Genomic DNA, 19,704 nt, shown 5'->3' with positions numbered 1-19,704 from the left:
AGCTCTCAGCTGATGGAAGTGGCTGCTTCTTTTTCTCCCACTATTTACAGTGGTGGTGTTGATGTGCACGTGTTCACCCTCATATGACTGATGCAACATGTTGAATGAAGTCATTACAAACAGTCAGCAGACAGTAAGAATGGAAACAGATTCTTAGATGGAGCTCTGCTTGTTTTCTAACAGAACTTTGTGCACTTCCTGTTCACACTGAAGGAGTCTCTCCTCAAACACAAGTTCAACATCATGTGACTTTAAAAGCAACATCTCCTACATAGGAGATAATATCTCAGTGCTGAAGTGGGTGTGCATAAGGTTAGGAGATAGTGAACAGAATGTTAGGAGACATTATCTCGTATGTAGAAGATAATATGTCCTAAGTCAGGATAATGTCTTGTATGTAGGAGATCATATCTTGTTCTGAGGAGATGAACTTTTGGCCAACACCATCCACAGAATAAATAAATAGTAGTTTCTCACCCCAACCACTAGTGGTTAAAAACTCCACAACCAAACTTATAAAATTTGCGTTTCGCTATTCAGCAACAAAGTTTGTGAAGGAGAGATTATTTCTGTGCAAAGCTGCAACCATGAAGTAGTTCTCAGCATGTTCCAAAACAAACACACACTTACATATATGCACTCCCAGTGTGATCTAAATAATCACACCAATCTGGTGCAGAGCAGAGCAGCTCAGTGCGTAGTGACATCAGTCAGCAGCAGTCAGTATACTAACACCTGACATGTGGCTTTAATCTATCTGAACTAACTGACAGATGGGCTGTAAGAGACATTTGGGCAGCTGTGTATGAATATGTCTCATTGACTATATGAAGATTCTGCTGCTGTCCATTCATATTGGAGCTGCTGTATATTTGGGCCGAGGGCGCCACCTGCAGTGTGGAGGCGGCACTAGGTGGAGGTGAAGAATGAGACTGATGTGAGAGCACCTGACCGTCACCGCCCCTTCCTACCTGTTGGCACTTAAGTTTCACTTTGTGTGCTCGTCGTCGTGTCGCAGCTTCTTCTCTCCATCTAAAGGTTTGTAAGCTTTGACGCTTTTCACTGTGTGACTCTTGAATGACTCTTTATTAGTTCAGTTTCCAGTTTCCCTGGTTACGTGCACGCGCGTGTTAGTGTTTGGATCAACAGATAAGGGCGCGCGCAGATCGCAGTCACATACTTCATATTCAGTGCGTCGGGGTCGGGAGCGCGCAAAACGCACTTCGGCAAAGAGCATTGATACCAAGAGGCGAAGCTCCGTTGAATTTTTGCCAACAGCCACTAGGGGCGCTGCCGCCATTTTGGACTGTTGAGCTTGGACTGTTGCACCCAGACAACATGCAAGATGTCAAGGAGAAAGGAGAAAAAAGTAAAAGAAAACAGTGTAGTGCAATTAACTGCAACAACTATCAGTGGAACACCAAGCACCTGGCCTTCCACCGTTTCCCGAAGGATCCCGACAGGTAAGAACTCCTGAGGTGCTACTGCTGCCATCGTTGGGGAGATACATCATCAGGAGGAAAAGCGCCGCAGAGAGTGTATCACAAGGAGTGAAGTTGCATCTTCTTTTCCTCGCAGATGACGGTTCAGGTTCATTCTCTCCTGTTGCGTGGTAAGTGTGGTCCATTCGCAAACTTTATAACTAAAAAAACTTTTCACTACTCTCTATTGACGAACTACCAACACTCTCTGCTGTTTCCTCCTCCTTCTTCCTTCCTTCCACTGTCTTCGTTGGTTTATTTATACACGCGAAACGTGTTCTCTGGCTGGCTGGGTTGTCCGCTCGGGCTGCCTTACATACATGGCGGCGCAAGATGGCGACCTCTCTAAAGCAAGGCCCTTGCTATATACAGTACAGGCCAAAAGTTTGGACACACCTTCTCATTCAATGCGTTTTCTTTATTTTCATGACTATTTACATTGTAGATTCTCACTGAAGGCATCAAAACTATGAATGAACACATGTGGAGTTATGTACTTAACAAAAAAAGGTGAAATAACTGAAAACATGTTTTATATTCTAGTTTCTTCAAAATAGCCACCCTTTGCTCTGATTACTGCTTTGCACACTCTTGGCATTCTCTCGATGAGCTTCAAGAGGTAGTCACTTGAAATGGTTTCCACTTTACAGGTGTGCCTTATCAGGGTTAATTAGTGGAATTTCTTGCTTTATCAATGGGGTTGGGACCATCAGTTGTGTTGTGCAGAAGTCAGGTTAATACACAGCCGACAGCCCTATTGGACAACTGTTAAAATTCATATTATGTCAAGAACCAATCAGCTAACTAAAGAAAAACGAGTGGCCATCATTACTTTAAGAAATGAAGGTCAGTCAGTCCGGAAAATTGCAAAAACTTTAAATGTGTCCCCAAGTGGAGTCGCAAAAACCATCAAGCGCTACAACGAAACTGGCACACATGAGGACCAACCCAGGAAAGGAAGACCAAGAGTCACCTCTGCTTCTGAGGATTTTCATCCGAGTCACCAGCCTCAGAAATGGCAAGTTAACAGCAGCTCAGATCAGAGACCAGATGAATGCCACACAGAGTTCTAGCAGCAGACCCATCTCTAGAACAACTGTTAAGAGGAGACTGCGCCAATCAGGCCTTCATGGTCAAATAGCTGCTAGGAAACCACTGCTAAGGAGAGGCAACAAGCAGAAGAGATTTGTTTGGGCCAAGAAACACAAGGAATGGACATTAGACCAGTGGAAATCTGTGCTTTGGTCTGATGAGTCCAAATTTGAGATCTTTGGTTCCAACCGCCGTGTCTTTGTGAGACGCAGAAAAGGTGAACGGATGGATTCCACATGCCTGGTTCCCACTGTGAAGCATGGAGGAGGAGGTGTGATGGTGTGGGGGTGTTTTGCTGGTGACACTGTTGGGGATTTATTCAAAATTGAAGGCACACTGAACCAGCATGGCTACCACAGCATCCTGCAGCGACATGCCATCCCATCCGGTTTGCGTTTAGTTGGACGATCATTTATTTTTCAACAGGACAATGACCCCAAACACACCTCCAGGCTGTGTAAGGGCTATTTGGCCAAGAAGGAGAGTGATGGAGTGCTGCGGCAGATGACCTGGCCTCCACAGTCACCGGACCTGAACCCAATCGAGATGGTTTGGGGTGAGCTGGACCGCAGAGTGAAAGCAAAGGGGCCAATAAGTGCTAAACACCTCTGGGAACTCCTTCAAGACTGTTGGAAAACCATTTCAGGTGACTACCTCTTGAAGCTCATCGAGAGAATGCCAAGAGTGTGCAAAGCAGTAATCAGAGCAAAGGGTGGCTATTTTGAAGAAACTAGAATATATAAAACATGTTTTCAGTTATTTCACCTTTTTTTGTTAAGTACATAACTCCACATGTGTTCATTCATAGTTTTGATGCCTTCAGTGAGAATCTACAATGTAAATAGTCATGAAAATAAAGAAAACGCATTGAATGAGAAGGTGTGTCCAAACTTTTGGCCTGTACTGTATGTAGCCAAATTCCGCTGGTTTTCTACCCGAAAGTATTTGTAAACAACAAGGTGATTCCCTCCGAAGGGACACTAACAACTCAAAGTACACATAAAATAAAATTTCTCCAAACACGTTTCTTGTTATTTTAGGTAGTTATTATCACGCTAATGTATGTTCAAGTGTCCATTTTTTAATATTTAGATTTAACATTTAACATTTAGGTGCCACATTTAATATTTAGATTTAACTATTTAATATAGGCCTATTTCTAAGTTAACAAATATTGCTGTAAATGTGGTAAAAGGTGACGTTAAAAAATTCACAACACTTTTTTAAACATTGTTTGAAGCAAAATGTGGCAAAATGTTGATGTTATTTTCAGCGTGAGCCACTTTACAAACGGCACCCCATATATATTATTATTATTATTATTATTATTATTATTATTACTGTCCCCTTACTGTAGAAACTGTAGCCTAAATAAATCTTTATTCCTGACTATGTGACGTCGCCATTAATGTGTTTCTAGTTAAAATATTGAATTTTTTTTTTCTTTTTTTGGTAGATTGGCTTATGGGGTGATTTTGAAGGAGTAATTAAGTTAATCTTCTCATAAGTGGATGTAATATGTAGAGATGCCATCTAGGCCGTTTTTCTTCGTTTTGTTTTTTTAAAGTCTATATTTTGCTTTACAAAAACGTGAAAGCAGCTGTGACCAAGCTATCACGAGGTGAGTAGCATTGTAAGCATAATTAATAGCGATATACTTAAGTTTGTCTGTGTGTTTCTGTATGCAAGTGGGTCTGCTGACAGTCCAAAATGGCGGCGGTAGGATGAAACCATGGGCGAGTCTGTTGCTATGGGGCGTTCTGTTGAGCTTCGCCTCTTGATATCCATGCTCTTTGTTATAGCTGTAAAGCTGTCATCTGTCTGTGGCTCAGTCAATGTGACGTTTCGTCCGCTGTGCAGAGGATTGTGGGTCAGAATAAACAGAAAAGCGTGCTGGATTGTAAACTGTATAATATGACCAGATGTAGTAGAACATCCTGGTATTTTTGACATAGCCTACTGTATATTGGGACACACTAAATCTTTTTCTGGCGTACTAAACAGTATGGTAGTATGGGGACTGGAACACAGTTTGTTGTCTGCAGAGTTTCACATGTGAACACAAACATCCTGCACTGATCACATGACCACTCTTTTTAACTTCATCTCACTTTTCTGGACCCGTTGAACATCCAACAGTCTCCATGTTTCCTGTGTGTGATAGTGCTCGATTCAATCAGTCACCACAATCATCCTCTCAGTAACATCTGCAGTGAAATCCAGCGCAGAGCCACAAATCCACCGACAGTAGAAATATGTGATCTAGTTTTTATCATGTTGGTGTTTCTGACTTTATTTTAAAGTTGAGTTCAGTTTTAAAATAATTAATTTTCCTCTTTAATCTTCATGTTGAGACAGAAACGTGATCCTGGTGATGATCCATCAACACATGAAAGTTTTTACTGGTCAATGACATTTAGAGAGAAACTAGTTTTATGTTTGTAAGTGACCGTCTGCATAAAGAAGGTGTTCAAAGCACATCAACCATATTCAATTAGCCCAGAAATAATGATGGCTGTTACTATTTTGGGTGAACCGAGTGTGTCAGCTCAAAGTGACATGGTGCAGTTTCCCTTTGTGCCACCAGAGGGCGACAAATCCACCAACAGCCTGACTGAGAGGAGACGTTAGTGGTGGACATCACGTGACTCAGAGTCCACCAGTGATCATCAGGAGGTTGAGTCCAGAAGAAATGATAAAGGATGAATGAGTGATGACGTGCTGATCAATGATTGGACTGATGCTCTCAGTGTTTCCTCTACAGATGAAGGTAGAAAGTCTCTGGGAGCTGGTGTAGATGTGAATGATTAATTTTGGATGATGTGACGAGCACATTGGAACATTTGAAATGTTGAAGAGCTTTTCAGAGTCAGTCAAACAGAAGTGAAAAGTGACGTCATCCCCAAAGAAAGGCAAAGACAAAGCAACATGAAGTGTGTTTCTCTGGTGTAGAAGAGGACACATTATGAACTCTAACAGAGGCTGAGAAAACCTTCTTCTTCCTTCAGATCATTTAAGTCACTGTTGTTCTCTCTCTCATGGAGTGTGCTGTCATGTCTGAATGAAGCTGTAAGAAACATCAACATAACAGTCTCCTCTGTCTCAATGAGCAAATATCACTTTAACAAATCCATGACGGCAGCAGTGTCACATATTTACTGTCTGAAGAGGGCTTAAAAGACCCAGTCTGCCTCCAGTGTGAGTCCTGATGGAGCACATGGTCCCACTCAGATCAACAGAAAACTCTTTGTGTCCACAGACCTGGTCCAGACAGCAGAGAGCTGCAGAGTGATGAAGTCCATGAGAAGAAACTGAGTAAGTGGACCTTTGATTGATTCCAGTCTCTAATGTGTCTCTGTTGGTTCATGTGTTGCAGCCATTTTTAACTCTAGTCTGTTAATCAGCCCTAAACCTAAACTAGATTATAATTCATTTGAAAGCCTTGTTCTTAGTCTTTTACATCTGACCTGGAAAACCTCGCAGCCACTTTTATTTGTTATAGTGTACCGTGCTCCTGGCCCGTATTCTGAATTTGTATCTGAATTCTCAGAGTTTTTTTTCCAGTTTAGTTCTTAAATCAGATAAAGTTATTATTGTAGGCGATTTTAACATTCATGTTGACGTTGATAATGACTCCCTGGCTACCGCGTTTATCTCATTATTAGACTCCATTGGCTTCAGTCAGGGTGTACATCAATCAATCAATCAATCAATCAATTTTATTTATAAAGCCCAATATCACAAATGACAATTTGCCTCACAGGGCTTTACAGCATACAACATCCCCGAACCCACTCACTGTTTTAACCATACCCTCGATCTAGTTCTGACGCATGGAATTGAAATTGATAACCTAACAGTCTTTCCACAGAATCCCTCGCTATCGGATCATTATTTGATTACTTTTGAGTTCTTTTTACTCGATTACACGCCACTCAGCAACAGTTACTATACTAGATGCTTATCAGATAGTGCTGTCGCAAAATTTAAGGAAATGATTCCTCCGTCGTTAAATTTAATACCATGTTCTTCAGTAACAGAGGTTTCCCGTACCGACTTTAAACTCTCCCGAATTGATCATCTTGTCGATAGTGCCATAGGCTCGCTGCGAACAACACTCGACTCCATAGCACCGCTTAAAAAGAAGTTAACAAAGCAAAGAAAGTTCGCTCCTTGGTATAACTCTCAAACCTGTAAGTTAAAACAAATATCACGAAAATTTGAAAGGAATTGGCGATTAACCAAACTGGAAGAATCTCATTTAATCTGGGCAGACAGTCTCAAAACGTATAAGAGGGGCCTCCGCAATGACAGAGCAAACTATTACTCAGCTTTAATAGAAGACAATAAGAACAACCCCATGTTTCTTTTCAGCACTGTAGCCAGGCTGACTGAGAGTCACAGCTCTATTGAGCCTTGTATTCCTTTAGCCCTTAGCAGTAATGATTTTGTGAGCTTTTTTAATGACAAAATTCTAACTATTAGTGGCAAAATTCATTACCTGCTGTCCTCAGATAGTACCTATCTGCCCTCAAACACAGCTGTAAGACCTAATATATATTTAGATTGCTTCTCCCAAATTTCTCTCCAAGAATTGACCGCAGTGATTTCTTCATCTAAATCATCAACGTGTCTCTTAGACCCCATCCCAACTAGGCTACTTAAGGAAGTCTTACCTTTAGTTAACACTCACTTATTAGACATGATCAATATATCTCTATTAACAGGCTATGTACCACAGTCTTTTAAGGTAGCTGTAATTAAACTTCTCCTAAAAAAGCCCACCCTGGATCCAGAGGTGTTAGCCAACTATAGACCAATATCTAATCTTTCCTTTCTTTCAAAGATCCTTGAGAAAGTAGTCGCAGATCAGCTGTGTGGATTTTCTCCATGATAACAATTTATTTGAGGAATTACAGTCAGGATTTAGAGTGCATCATAGCACTGAGACAGCACTAGTTAAAATTACAAATGATCTTCTGATTGCTTCAGACAAAGGACTCGTCTCTGTACTTGTTTTATTAGATCTTAGTGCAGCGTTTGACACTATTGACCATCAAATTCTGCTACAGAGACTGGAACACTTAATTGGCCTAAAAGGTTCTGCACTAAGCTGGTTTAAATCCTATTTATCTGATCGTTTTCAGTTTGTTCACGTTCATGATGAATCATCCTTACGTACTAAAGTTTGTTTTGGAGTTCCGCAAGGTTCTGTGCTCGGACCAATCCCATTTAATCTATATATGCTTCCTTTAGGTAACATCATTAGAAATCACAATGTAAATTTCCATTGTTATGCGGATGATACACAGTTGTATTTATCGATGAAGCCAGAAGAAAGTAATCAATTAACTAAACTTCATAACTGCCTTAAAGACATAAAAACCTGGATGAGCACCAATTTCCTGATGTTAAATTCAGACAAAACTGAAGTTATTGTTCTGGCCCCAAACAACTCAGAGACTCTTTATCTGATGACGTAGTTTCTCTAGATGGCACTGCTCTGGCCTCTAGCGCTACCGTAAGAAACCTCGGAGTAATATTTGATCAAGATTTGTCTTTTAATTCTCATTTAAAACAAACCTCATGGACTGTATTTTTTCATCTGCGTAATATTGCGAAAATTAGGCCTATCCTGACCCGAAAAGATGCAGAAAAATTGGTCCATGCTTTTGTTACCTCTAGGCTGGATTACTGTAACTCTCTATTATCAGGTAGCTCTAGTAAGTCCTTAAAAACTCTCCAGCTAATTCAGAATGCAGCAGCACGTGTACTAACAGGAACTAAGAAACGAGATCATATTTCTCCTGTTTTAGCTTCTCTGCACTGGCTCCCTGTAAAATCCAGAATTGAATTTAAAATCCTACTGTTAAGCTCCGTCATATCTTAGAGAGCTCATAGTGCCATATTATCCCACCAGAACACTGCACTCTGAGAATGCAGAGTTACTCGTGGTCCCTAAAGTCTCCAAAAATAGATCAGGAGCCAGAGCCTTCAGCTATCAGGTTCCTCTCCTGTGGAATCATCTTCCTGTTTCGGTCTGGGAGGCAGACACCGTCTCCACATTTAAGACTAGACTTAAGACTTTCCTCTTTGATAAAGCTTATAGTTAGGGCTGGCTCAGGCTTGCCTTGTACCAGCCCCTAGTTAGGCTGACTCAGGCCTAGTCTGCCGGGGGACCCCCTATAATACACCGGGCACCTTCTCTCCTTCTCTCTCTCTCTCTCGTATTCTATTACTGCATCTTGCTAACTCGGCTGTACCGCATGTCACTAACTCGGCTTCTTCTCCGGAGCCTTTGTGCTCCACTGTCTCTCAGGTTAACTCGTATCGCAGCGGTGGTAGTCGTAGTGGATAGTGCCGATGCCCCATGTACAGAGGTGATGCCTCGCTGCAGCAGTCGCAGGTTCGACTCTGGCATGCAACCCTTTGCTGCATGTCAACCCCTACTCTCTCTCTCACCCCATTTCACTCTGTCCTGTTCATTAAAGTCAAAAAAGCCCAAAAAATAATCTTAAAAAAAGAAAAAAAGATAACTATAATATTATTACTTTCATTAATGTTGTTGTAAGCTACTGTCATTACCTGCATCTCTCTCTGTCTGTCTCTCTCTGTCTCTCTTTCTGTTTCATTGTGTCATACGGATTACTGTTAATTTATCATGTTGATCTGTTCTGTACGACATCTATTGCACGTCTGTCCGTCCTGGAAGAGGGGTCCCTCCTCAGTTGCTCTTCCTGAGGTTTCTACCGTTTTTTCCCCCGTTAAAGGGTTTTTTTGGGGAGTTATTCATTATCCACAGCGAGGGTCCTAAGGACAGAGAGATGTTGTATGCTGTAAAGCCCTGTGAGGCAAATTGTGATTTGTGATATTGGGCTTTATAAATAAAATTGATTGATTGAATTGATTGATTGATGTGTTCGCCTCCTGTCTTTGATAGAGTTTATCTGACAGCCAATATTTTAAGTCTAATGATGAACCCGTCTGTCTGTCTGTCTGTCTGTCTGTCTTCATCAGGAGGCTGCAGGTTATCACCAACATGAAAAGGTATCACACTCAACACTTGACATCACATTTGATCCTGTTTCACCTTCAACATGTTCATCAACTCTTTAACTGAATATCTTTTTGTTTTGGACAGTTTGAAGACGTTTTTTGGGGCATTTGCACATTAAACTGTTATTTGAGAATATAAACAGATGATTCATTGACAATAATATAATCATTTTTGAAGCATAAAGACATGTATACATGTACAGTCAGGTCCATAATTATTTGGACAATAATACAGTTGTCATCATTTTGGCTCTGTACACCACCACAATGGGTTTTAAATGAAACAATGAATACCTGCTTAAAGTGCAGACTCTCAGCTTTCATTTAAGGCTTTTTTTCAAAAATGTAGTATGAACCGTGTAGGAATGACAACCATTTCTTCACACAGTCCCCCGACTTTAAGGGCTCATAAGTATTTGGACAAATTAACATAATCATCAATTAAACAGTCAGTTTTAATACTTGGTTGCAAATCCTTTGCAGTCAATGACTGCCTGAAGTGTTGGACACATAGGCATCATCAGATGCTGGGTTTCTTCCCTGGTGATGCTCTGCCAGCCCTTTACTGTAGCCGTCTGCACTTCCTGCTTGTGTTTTGGGTGTTTTGCCCTCAGTTTTGGCTTCAGCAAGAGAAACGCATGCTCAGTTGGATTCAGGTCAGATGATATGACTTGGCCATTGCAGAACATTCCACTTCTTTGCCTTAAAAATGTCTTTGGTTGCTTTTGCAGTATGCTTCAGGTCATTGTCCAACTGCACTGTGAAGCATCGTCTAATGAGTTTTGAAACATTTGGTTGAATCTGAGCAGATAATGTAGCCCCAAACACTTCAGCTTTCATCCTGCTGCTCTTGTCAGCAGTCACATCATCAATAAATACAAGAGAACCAGTTCGACTGGCAGCCATACATGGCCATGACATAACAGTACCTCCACCATGCTTCACTGATGAGGTGGTGTGCTTTGGATCATGAGCAGTTCCTTCCCTTCTTCCTTCTCTTGTCTTCCCATCATTCTGTTAGTTGATCTTTGTTTTATCTGTCCATAGTATGCTGTTCCACAACTGTACAGGCTTTTTAGATGGTTTTTGACAAACTCTAATCTGGCCTTCCATTTTCAAGGCTAACCAATGGTTTGCATCTTGTGATAAACCCTCTGTATTTATTCTAGTGAAGTCTTGTCTTGCTTACAAGAGCAGCAGGATGAAAGCTGAAGTGTTTGGGGCTACATTATCTGCTCAGATTCAACTAAATGCTTCAAAACTCATTGGACGATGCTTCACAGTGCAGATGGACATTGACCTGAAGCATATTGCAAAAGCAACCAAAGACATTTTTAAGGCAAAGAAGTGGAATGTTCTGCAATGGCCAAGTCATATCATCTGACCTGAATCCAACTGAGCATGCGTTTCTCTTGCTGAAGCCAAAACTGAGGGCAAAACACCCAAAACACAAGCAGGAAGTGCAGACGGCTGCAGTAAAGGGCTGGCAGAGCATCACCAGGGAAGAAACCCAGCATCTGGTGATGTCTATGTGTTCAACACTTCAGGCAGTCATTGACTGCAAAGGATTTGCAACCAAGTATTAAAACTGATTGTTTAATTGATGATTATGTTAGTTTGTCCAAATACTTATGAGCCCTTAAAGTTGGGGGACTGTGTGAAGAAATGGTTATAATTCCTACACGGTTCATACTACATTTTTGAAAAAAAGCCTTAAATGAAAGCTGAGAGTCTGCACTTTAAGCAGGTATTCATTGTTTCATTTAAAACCCATTGTGGTGGTGTACAGAGCCAAAATGATGACAACTGTATCATTGTCCAAATAATTATGGACCTGACTTTCAGGGCGTCACACGGAGGCTCCAATTATGTTATAAATTGGCTATAGGAAATAATTAAGAATTATTAACAATAATTAATAATTATGTTGAATGATGTGACTTAATTAGAATTAAATCACCTCGTGGGGCACCATTCCCATAAAGAGAAAAATTATAGCCAGTTAAAGATATCAGTCTCATAAAATACGCTAAACTATTAATTTGGAGTTTTGATTAATAATTAAATTAATGACAATAACCAAAATTAACAGTAAATCCTGAAGGATTTCGGAGTTCTTGACACAGCAGAGGTTGACTATTCATTCACTCTTGTGCAACATTAAACAGACAGCAGGTATGATTCCAAAGAATTATATTTATTCACAAAGTAAGCAAGGCAAAACCAAAACACACAAATTCTAACTAACTATATACAACCTTGGTGTGTATACAGTACAGGCCAAAAGTTTGGACACACCTTCTCATTCAATGCGTTTTCTTTATTTTCATGACTATTTACATTGTAGATTCTCACTGAAGGCATCAAAACTATGAATGAACACATGTGAAGTTATGTACTTAACAAAAAAAGGTGAAATAACTGAAAGCATGTTTTATATTCTAGTTTCTTCAAAATAGCCACCCTTTGCTCTGATTACTGCTTTGCACACTCTTGGCATTCTCTCGATGAGCTTCAAGAGGTAGTCACCTGAAATGGTTTCCACTTCACAGGTGTGCCTTATCAGGGTTAATTAGTGGAATTTCTTGCTTTATCAATGGGGTCGGGACCATCAGTTGTGTTGTGCAGAAGTCAGGTTAATACACAGCCGACAGCCCTATTGGACAACTGTTAAAATTCATATTATGGCAAGAACCAATCAGCTAACTAAAGAAAAACGAGTGGCCATCATTACTTTAAGAAATGAAGGTCAGTCAGTCCGGAAAATTGCAAAAACTTTAAATGTGTCCCCAAGTGGAGTCGCAAAAACCATCAAGCGCTACAACGAAACTGGCACACATGAGGACCGACCCAGGAAAGGAAGACCAAGAGTCACCTCTCCTTCTGAGGATAAGTTCATCCGAGTCAGCAGCTCAGATCAGAGACCAGATGAATGCCACACAGAGTTCTAGCAGCAGACCCATCTCTAGAACAACTGTTAAGAGGAGACTGCGCTAATCAGGCCTTCATGGTCAAATAGCTGCTAGGAAACCACTGCTAAGGAGAGGCAACAAGCAGAAGAGATTTGTTTGGGCCAAGAAACACAAGGAATGGACATTAGACCAGTGGAAATCTGTGCTTTGGTCTGATGAGTCCAAATTTGAGATCTTTGGTTCCAACCGCCGTGTCTTTGTGAGACGCAGAAAAGGTGAACGGATGGATTCCACATGCCTGGTTCCCACTGTGAAGCATGGAGGAGGAGGTGTGATGGTGTGGGGGTGTTTTGCTGGTGACACTGTTGGGGATTTATTCAAAATTGAAGGCACACTGAACCAGCATGGCTACCACAGCATCCTGCAGCGACATGCCATCCCATCCGGTTTGCGTTTAGTTGGACGATCATTTATTTTTCAACAGGACAATGACCCCAAACACACCTCCAGGCTGTGTAAGGGCTATTTGACCAAGAAGGAGAGTGATGGAGTGCTGCGGCAGATGACCTGGCCTCCACAGTCACCGGACCTGAACCCAATCCAGATGGTTTGGGGTGAGCTGGACCGCAGAGTGAAGGCAAAGGGGCCAACAAGTGCTAAACACCTCTGGGAACTCCTTCAAGACTGTTGGAAAACCATTTCAGGTGACTACCTCTTGAAGCTCATGGAGAGAATGCCAAGAGTGTGCAAAGCAGTAATCAGAGCAAAGGGTGGCTATTTTGAAGAAACTAGAATATAAAACATGTTTTCAGTTATTTCACCTTTTTTTGTTAAGTACATAACTCCACATGTGTTCATTCATAGTTTTGATGCCTTCAGTGAGAATCTACAATGTAAATAGTCATGAAAATAAAGAAAACGCATTGAATGAGAAGGTGTGTCCAAACTTTTGGCCTGTACTGTATGTGTGTGTGTGTGTGTGTGTGTGTGTGTGTGTGTCTGTGTCTGTGTCTGTGTGTGTGTATGCGAGAGAGAGAGAGAGAGAGAGAGAGAGAGACAAAGGCGGGTGTGGTGATCAAAGAACCGTTTGGCCTACAAAACAAAATGGCTGACAACAGAGAACTACAAGATGGCCAATCAAAGCTGGCTTCAGGTCGGGGGAGGTGTTTGTCTGACCGTGTGGTCAGAACAAAGACAAAGGAAAAGAAGCGGGAACTTTGAGATGCCTGTTTGGGTGTAGCTCTGTTGAAAGCATATTTGTTAATGAGTCTATGTGATTGTGATTTGTGTTGCAAACGGTCTGGATTAGTGCAGAGATTGTTTAGTTGAGTGCAAGAAGCTGTTTTTAAACAGTATTCGCAAACTAAACACTTAGCTTTGGCGAAGCCAACTAACCAATGACCTGACTGCAGACAATCACAACAAATACTCAATAAACAGCATTAAATCACATGCAACAAGTTAAACAATCTTGCTTAGCCTGTAAAGCTGTGGTAACCTATGCCCAGTTGTTACGTTACCGATCCTTGAATGGATGGAAGAAAGAGTAACTTGGTGGTGTGCTGCTCTGTCAGCCAGCAGAAGAAGGCTGGAAAGAGCTGTGGCTCCAGATGCAGTCTTTGGTGTGTCCTTTGTTCCAAAGGTGGAACTCTGAGGAAGCTGATCACTCAGGGTCTTTGCAGAGTTAGACGCTGGGTGCGAACTCACTTGGTTCTCCTTGTTGCTAGAAAGCTAGTTGCAAACCTTGTGCTTGCACCTCTAACTTTCTGGTTCAGGTTAGAGAGCCTGTGATCAATTGTCCTCCCTTTAGTGATTTGGGGGTCGGGCATCTGGGCAGGTCCAGGCCCAGCCGGAAGAAGTGTGGGCGGCTTGGCAGCTCCTGGGTAAGAGAAAAATTGTCTGAAGGGAGTAGACCTTCTACAGATGCCTGTGACATCACAGAGTCACATGACTGTAAAAGTCCTGTCCAATCAAGTTTTGAGACTTGTGTCTCACTGAGGTGTGAGATGACCTCCTGTAGAGATGAGTGTCAAATAGCTGTCTTTGTTTGAAGAACAAAGAGCTTGTGGAGAGGAGAAGCCTTCACATGTCCAGTTTAGATTTTAACAAATGACAAATCATCTGTGGTCCTGTGAATCCCAGCAACATCATAAATTCAAATTCCAGCTGTACAAGAACATATAAAGTGTTGAGTTCCCCTTATGTGACACATAACTACATCTTGTTAAACCATAATCTTCAGCTGTCAGCACTCACACACATTTTCTTCAGTAAATTCAGTTCTACTTAAACGTTGCTGTGTTGATCCTTTTCCTGTTGATAGCTGATAGTTTCTCCAGCAGCTGCTGAGGCTGAAGACTAAAAACTGAATTTCCCTCCCTGCTGGTCTTCCTCTCTGTGTGCTAGGATCCATCAGAGACCAGACTCACCTGGACCTGAACCTGACTCCAGCTGTGTGTCTCCTGAGACCGACCAGTCACATGAACATGGCATCAATGTTAAAGGACAAAAAGTCTCTGCTGCACAGTAAGCTGACATTAAATGTCAAATGAAGCTGTCAGCTATGGGTTGCCGTTTGTAAAGTGGCTCACGCAGAAAATAACATCAACATTTTGCCACATTTTGCTTCAAACAATGTTTAAAAAAGTATTGTGAATTTTTTAACATCACCTTTTACCACATTTACAGCAATATTTGTTAACTTAGAAATATCTCAAATAGTTAAATCTAAATATTAAACGTGGCACCTAAATGTTAAATGTTCAATCTAAATGCTAAATCTAAATCTAAATGTTAAATCTAAATGCTAAATCTAAATCTAAATGCTAAATCTAAATCTAAATGTTAAATGTTAAATCTAAATGTTCTGGGTGAAACTAAATATTTAGCTAATATGCAAATTCACACTGCCGGTCACCGGAAGTACCAAAATAAAAGCTCGAGATGGTCAGACTGTGTTTATAGAATCAAATAACGAATTAAAACTAACTTATCGGGGGAAATGAACACTTGAACATACATTAGCGTGATAATAACTACCTAAAATAACAAAAAACATGTCTGGAGAAATTTTATTTGGTGTGTACTTTGAGTTGTTAGTGTCCCTTCGGAGGGAATCACAATTGTTGTTAACAAATACTTCCGGGTAGAAAACCAGCGGAGTTTAGCTACATATAACTTATATGAATATCTCACACTTTTCATGTTACTATATCACCATTTAGACTAATCTGGTGTTTGTAAAGTCTATAAACACAATGACTGAACAAACATTACTATTTCTGTGTGCACGTTTTGAAATTAACTAGCTAACCGTTAGCTGTTAGCCCCGTTAGCGGTGTCTGTAACATAGACCGCGGAACCGGGGGGGCCAGGGGGGCCATGGCCCGGGTAACTTTTGTACTCTGACATAGAGGGCTGCATTGGGATTGGGTCCCGCCGGGTCCCGCCGGTCCCCATTAAACAGTCGAAGAAGAAGAAGAAGAAGAAGAAGAAGAACAGGTGACAGGATGTCAACATAGGAACTTGGTGCACATGCATGAGCGTTTCCACTCCATATTTATTCATAAATGGATGAATATGCCCTGAACCAGCTTTCATACCAATTTGCCGCTTGCTCCACCTGTCTGTCTGTCTGTCTGTCTGTCAGCGCCATCTGTCATGAGACAAACATGAAAGAAGACGTGCAGTTTATTGTGTTTCACCGGCGACTAGCTGTCATTACGCGCGACTATTACACACGTCTGCGCGCTCTTTATAACTCACTGTGTGAAACTATATGTTGCATAATAAAGATTTGCTCCCTTGTAATTTTTAACCGCCTCCTCAGTAACTTCATCCTGGCGCCAGGCTTGCCTTAACCTCAATCACTGCATGATTATATAAAGGTAGAAAAATAAATAAATACAGAGGAGGAGAATAGAATATGAAACAGCCTTTATTTCATTAAAAACTAAATGAAAACAACGAAATAGGAGCGTTATTCCTGACCAGTGCATCAAAAGACATGCAGGCCAGGGAAACGAAACAAACAACCCCATGAATCTCTTTATTAGTAGCCTATAAAATTATGTGTTTTCTCCTGCAGGATGGGAGAAGACACAAAATCAATGCATCTCTATTATTGTGCGGGCATAAATTCTCAGAGTTTTGCGGGAGCGGGCAGGAGTGGACATACACATTGCGGTTGCGGGCGGTAATGGTCAGAAATTCAGCGTTCTGGTTACTTTTCAGTAACTGCACAGCTGCGCTTGTTTTGTTGTTGGGTGTGTGTGTGTGTGTGTGTGTGTGTGTGCGGCTCTGCACATCAGTCTGATATGAGTGCTGACTTGTGATGATAATGAATATGATGTTGATTTAGATTCAAGGCAGCAAGATGAGTTTTGGTTGTGGTTGTGGACTGGATGTACTTTGTTGTTTGCTATAGTTTCATCTGTGCGTTTATGTGTAAATAGGCTTGGCCTGTTGTGTGTGAATGTTAGAGTGGGATCAGAGGGGTTTATTTGAGCAAGCATGTGTTCGTGTTCATGCGTGTACTGTAGATGTGACTGTGTGGCGTCAGAATAAAAAAAGTGCTCCGCAACGTTATTTAATACATCAGTAATATTGTCTGTTTCAATGCATATACCCCCCCCACCCCCTCCACGTGACTTGAAATTATGGCCCCCCCTCCCCTTGTTCAGATGCGTTCCGTGGTCCATGGTCTGTAATGACTCATTATCTCTAAACGGTCCGTGAAAATTTTTTTTTTTCCAGCGGATGTTTTAGTTACATGATTGAGCTAACTGGAGTAGTTTCATGTCATATCCGACAACGGGAGGCTTTTAACAGATCACGTCCTGATGTTAGCTTTGCTGCTGCTGCAGCCACTGATGCTTTATAGACATTGTGATTTCCCAAAACTGAATAAATACCACACATTGCAACACAAAACTGCTTGGTAGCTCAATCATGTTGTAACTAAAACATTGTTGGGAATAGAATGATTTTATGTGTTTTACTATAAGTTGTGTTTCACTATATAAGTTTTAGATGTGTGAACAATGAGAATACTGAGATGATTTCAGCTGATCTGAATGTGTTTGCTTTGCAGAAGTGGAGAAGTACAGGAGAGGAAGAGACATGAAGTCTGAGGAGCACATACCGCAATGCTTAGATAATTAGTTTCATATATGGTAAAAAGAATAGAAAGTGATATACAGATAGTAAGGTACAGCACGTGTAGGGAGTTGTGTTGTTCTCTTGTCTTTCAAAACAGGAACCACGCCCCCACTGCCAGCGGGAAGGAGTCAGATTAACACGAGGCAGGGGCGTGGTGTGGTGAAGGAGGAAGTGGAACTGCCAGTGAGAAGAGGACAACGCCTTGCGTGCACAATGACACTCTGTTACGCTCAAATATACTGGGTCAGGGAAAGGACAGGAGGTCAGACTTCGTGAACTGACACACCTTTGTTGTTCGTCAGGGACGTGAAGTTGAGACCCAGAGCTCTGTAATTTTATTCCTTTACTGCTTAATAAACTACATTAACTGAGACCGAATATCTTCTCCTATTGCTTCATTAAAGAACACGCAGAACTGAGCTCACACATAGCACATTGGAGAGTAGGATGAGACTCTTAGTCCAACAACATCCACTGGAAATTTTTTTTTTTTTTTGAGTCATTACAGACACCGCTAACGGGGCTGACAGCCCCGCTAATCTACGATGACCAGGTTATTATTTACAAAACCTGCACACAGAAATAGTAATGTTTGTTCAATCACTGTGTTTATAGACTTTATAAACATCAGATTAGTCTAAACGGTGATACAGTGACGTGAAAAATGTGACAAGTATTTGTTAACAACAAGGCGATTCCCTCCGAAGGGACACTAACAACTCAAAGTACACGTCAAATAAAATTTCTCCAAACATGTTTCTTGTTATTTTAGGTAGTTATTATCACGCTAATGTATGTTAAAGTGTTCATTTCTCCCGATAAGTTGGTTTTAATTAGTTATTTGATTCTATAAACACAGTCTGACCATCTCGAGCTTTTATTTTGGTACTTCCAGTGACCGGCAGTGTGAATTTGCATATTAGCTAAATATTTAGTTTCACCCAGAACATTTAGATTTAACATTTAACATTTAGATTTAGCATTTAGCATTTAGCATTTAGATTTAGATTTAATATTTAGATTTAACATTTAGGTGCCACATTTAAAATTTAGATTTAACTATTTAATATATTTCTAAGTTAACAAATATTGCTGTAAATGTGGTAAGAGGTGACATTAAAAAAATCACAATACTTTTTTAAACATTGTTTGAAGCTAAATGTGGCAAAATGTTTATGTTATTTTCAGCGTGAGCCACTTTACAAACGGCACCCCATAGTCAGCTTCCCAGTATAACTGGTCTTCTACTGCTGATATTTAAGTTCTCTTTCTGGACCTAACCCTAACTCTGCAGAGCACTGGGGACTAGTTGAGGAGGTCTCCTCAGGTGTGCTGTGGCCTAAACCAAACCTCAGTTTGAAGTGATGTGGCAGGTTAACAGTGTAAAGTCTGAACACATCAGACTAACAACACACTGCTTAAACAATCACACACCAAATACAAACAAGTATCGCATCAGCTGTGACTCTAGTTGTTTAGTTATTGTATCCCATTGTAATGTTGGTTAAATAAGCATTATTAACAAGACGTGTTTCAAAAGCACGAGCTCGACTCGCACGAGCCTGATCCCAGCAGCCATAGCTGTGCTGAGCAAAATATCCTGTTAACTCAAAGTGTCCACCTCTGTGAATGAACATGGGATGTTTTGTGATGTCTGTGCCTGTGATATTCGTCTATCTCTGTAAATGTACAATTAATGGAAATGAATTTCGCTCTGGGACAAATAAAAGTCTAAGTCTAAGTCTTTAACTGTTATAAATAACTTTCACTGCCAAATAAAACCAGTGAAATCAGAGACAGAAATGTTGTATGTTCGGTTAATTTCAGTGTTTCTATCAGTTTCCAGCAGCAGAGAGAAAAGTCCCCTGTACCCAGCTGTGTGTCCATGAAGAGTGATCGGTCAAAAGATTATTGGTTTGACTTCAAAGATGGACTCCCTTCTTCTGACCTGCTGTAAGTAAATAAAACTTTTGATTGAAACAGATGAACTAACTGTTCTGATC

The 19,704-nt window shown here is 40.9% G+C and overlaps 1 protein-coding gene and 1 long non-coding RNA gene across 6 annotated transcripts in view; both read left to right on the top strand.

Annotated features, from left to right (window-relative positions):
• The window catches only part of LOC117268645 (NLR family CARD domain-containing protein 3-like), a 67,329-nt gene that overhangs the window by 17,571 nt on the left and 30,054 nt on the right, over positions 1-19,704 (top strand). The window lies entirely within an intron of this gene.
• Positions 696-19,658, top strand: LOC144458412 (uncharacterized). Its single transcript, XR_013487906.1, has 6 exons — positions 696-1,038; positions 5,833-5,888; positions 8,869-8,979; positions 9,591-9,620; positions 14,948-15,067; positions 19,541-19,658. It is a non-coding gene; the product is annotated as an uncharacterized LOC144458412 (long non-coding RNA).

The sequence above is a fragment of the Epinephelus lanceolatus genome, chromosome 17 (genome assembly GCF_041903045.1).
Source record: "Epinephelus lanceolatus isolate andai-2023 chromosome 17, ASM4190304v1, whole genome shotgun sequence".
Classification (NCBI taxonomy): Eukaryota; Metazoa; Chordata; class Actinopteri; order Perciformes; family Serranidae; genus Epinephelus; species Epinephelus lanceolatus.
This window is presented reverse-complemented; position numbering and strand designations above follow the sequence as displayed.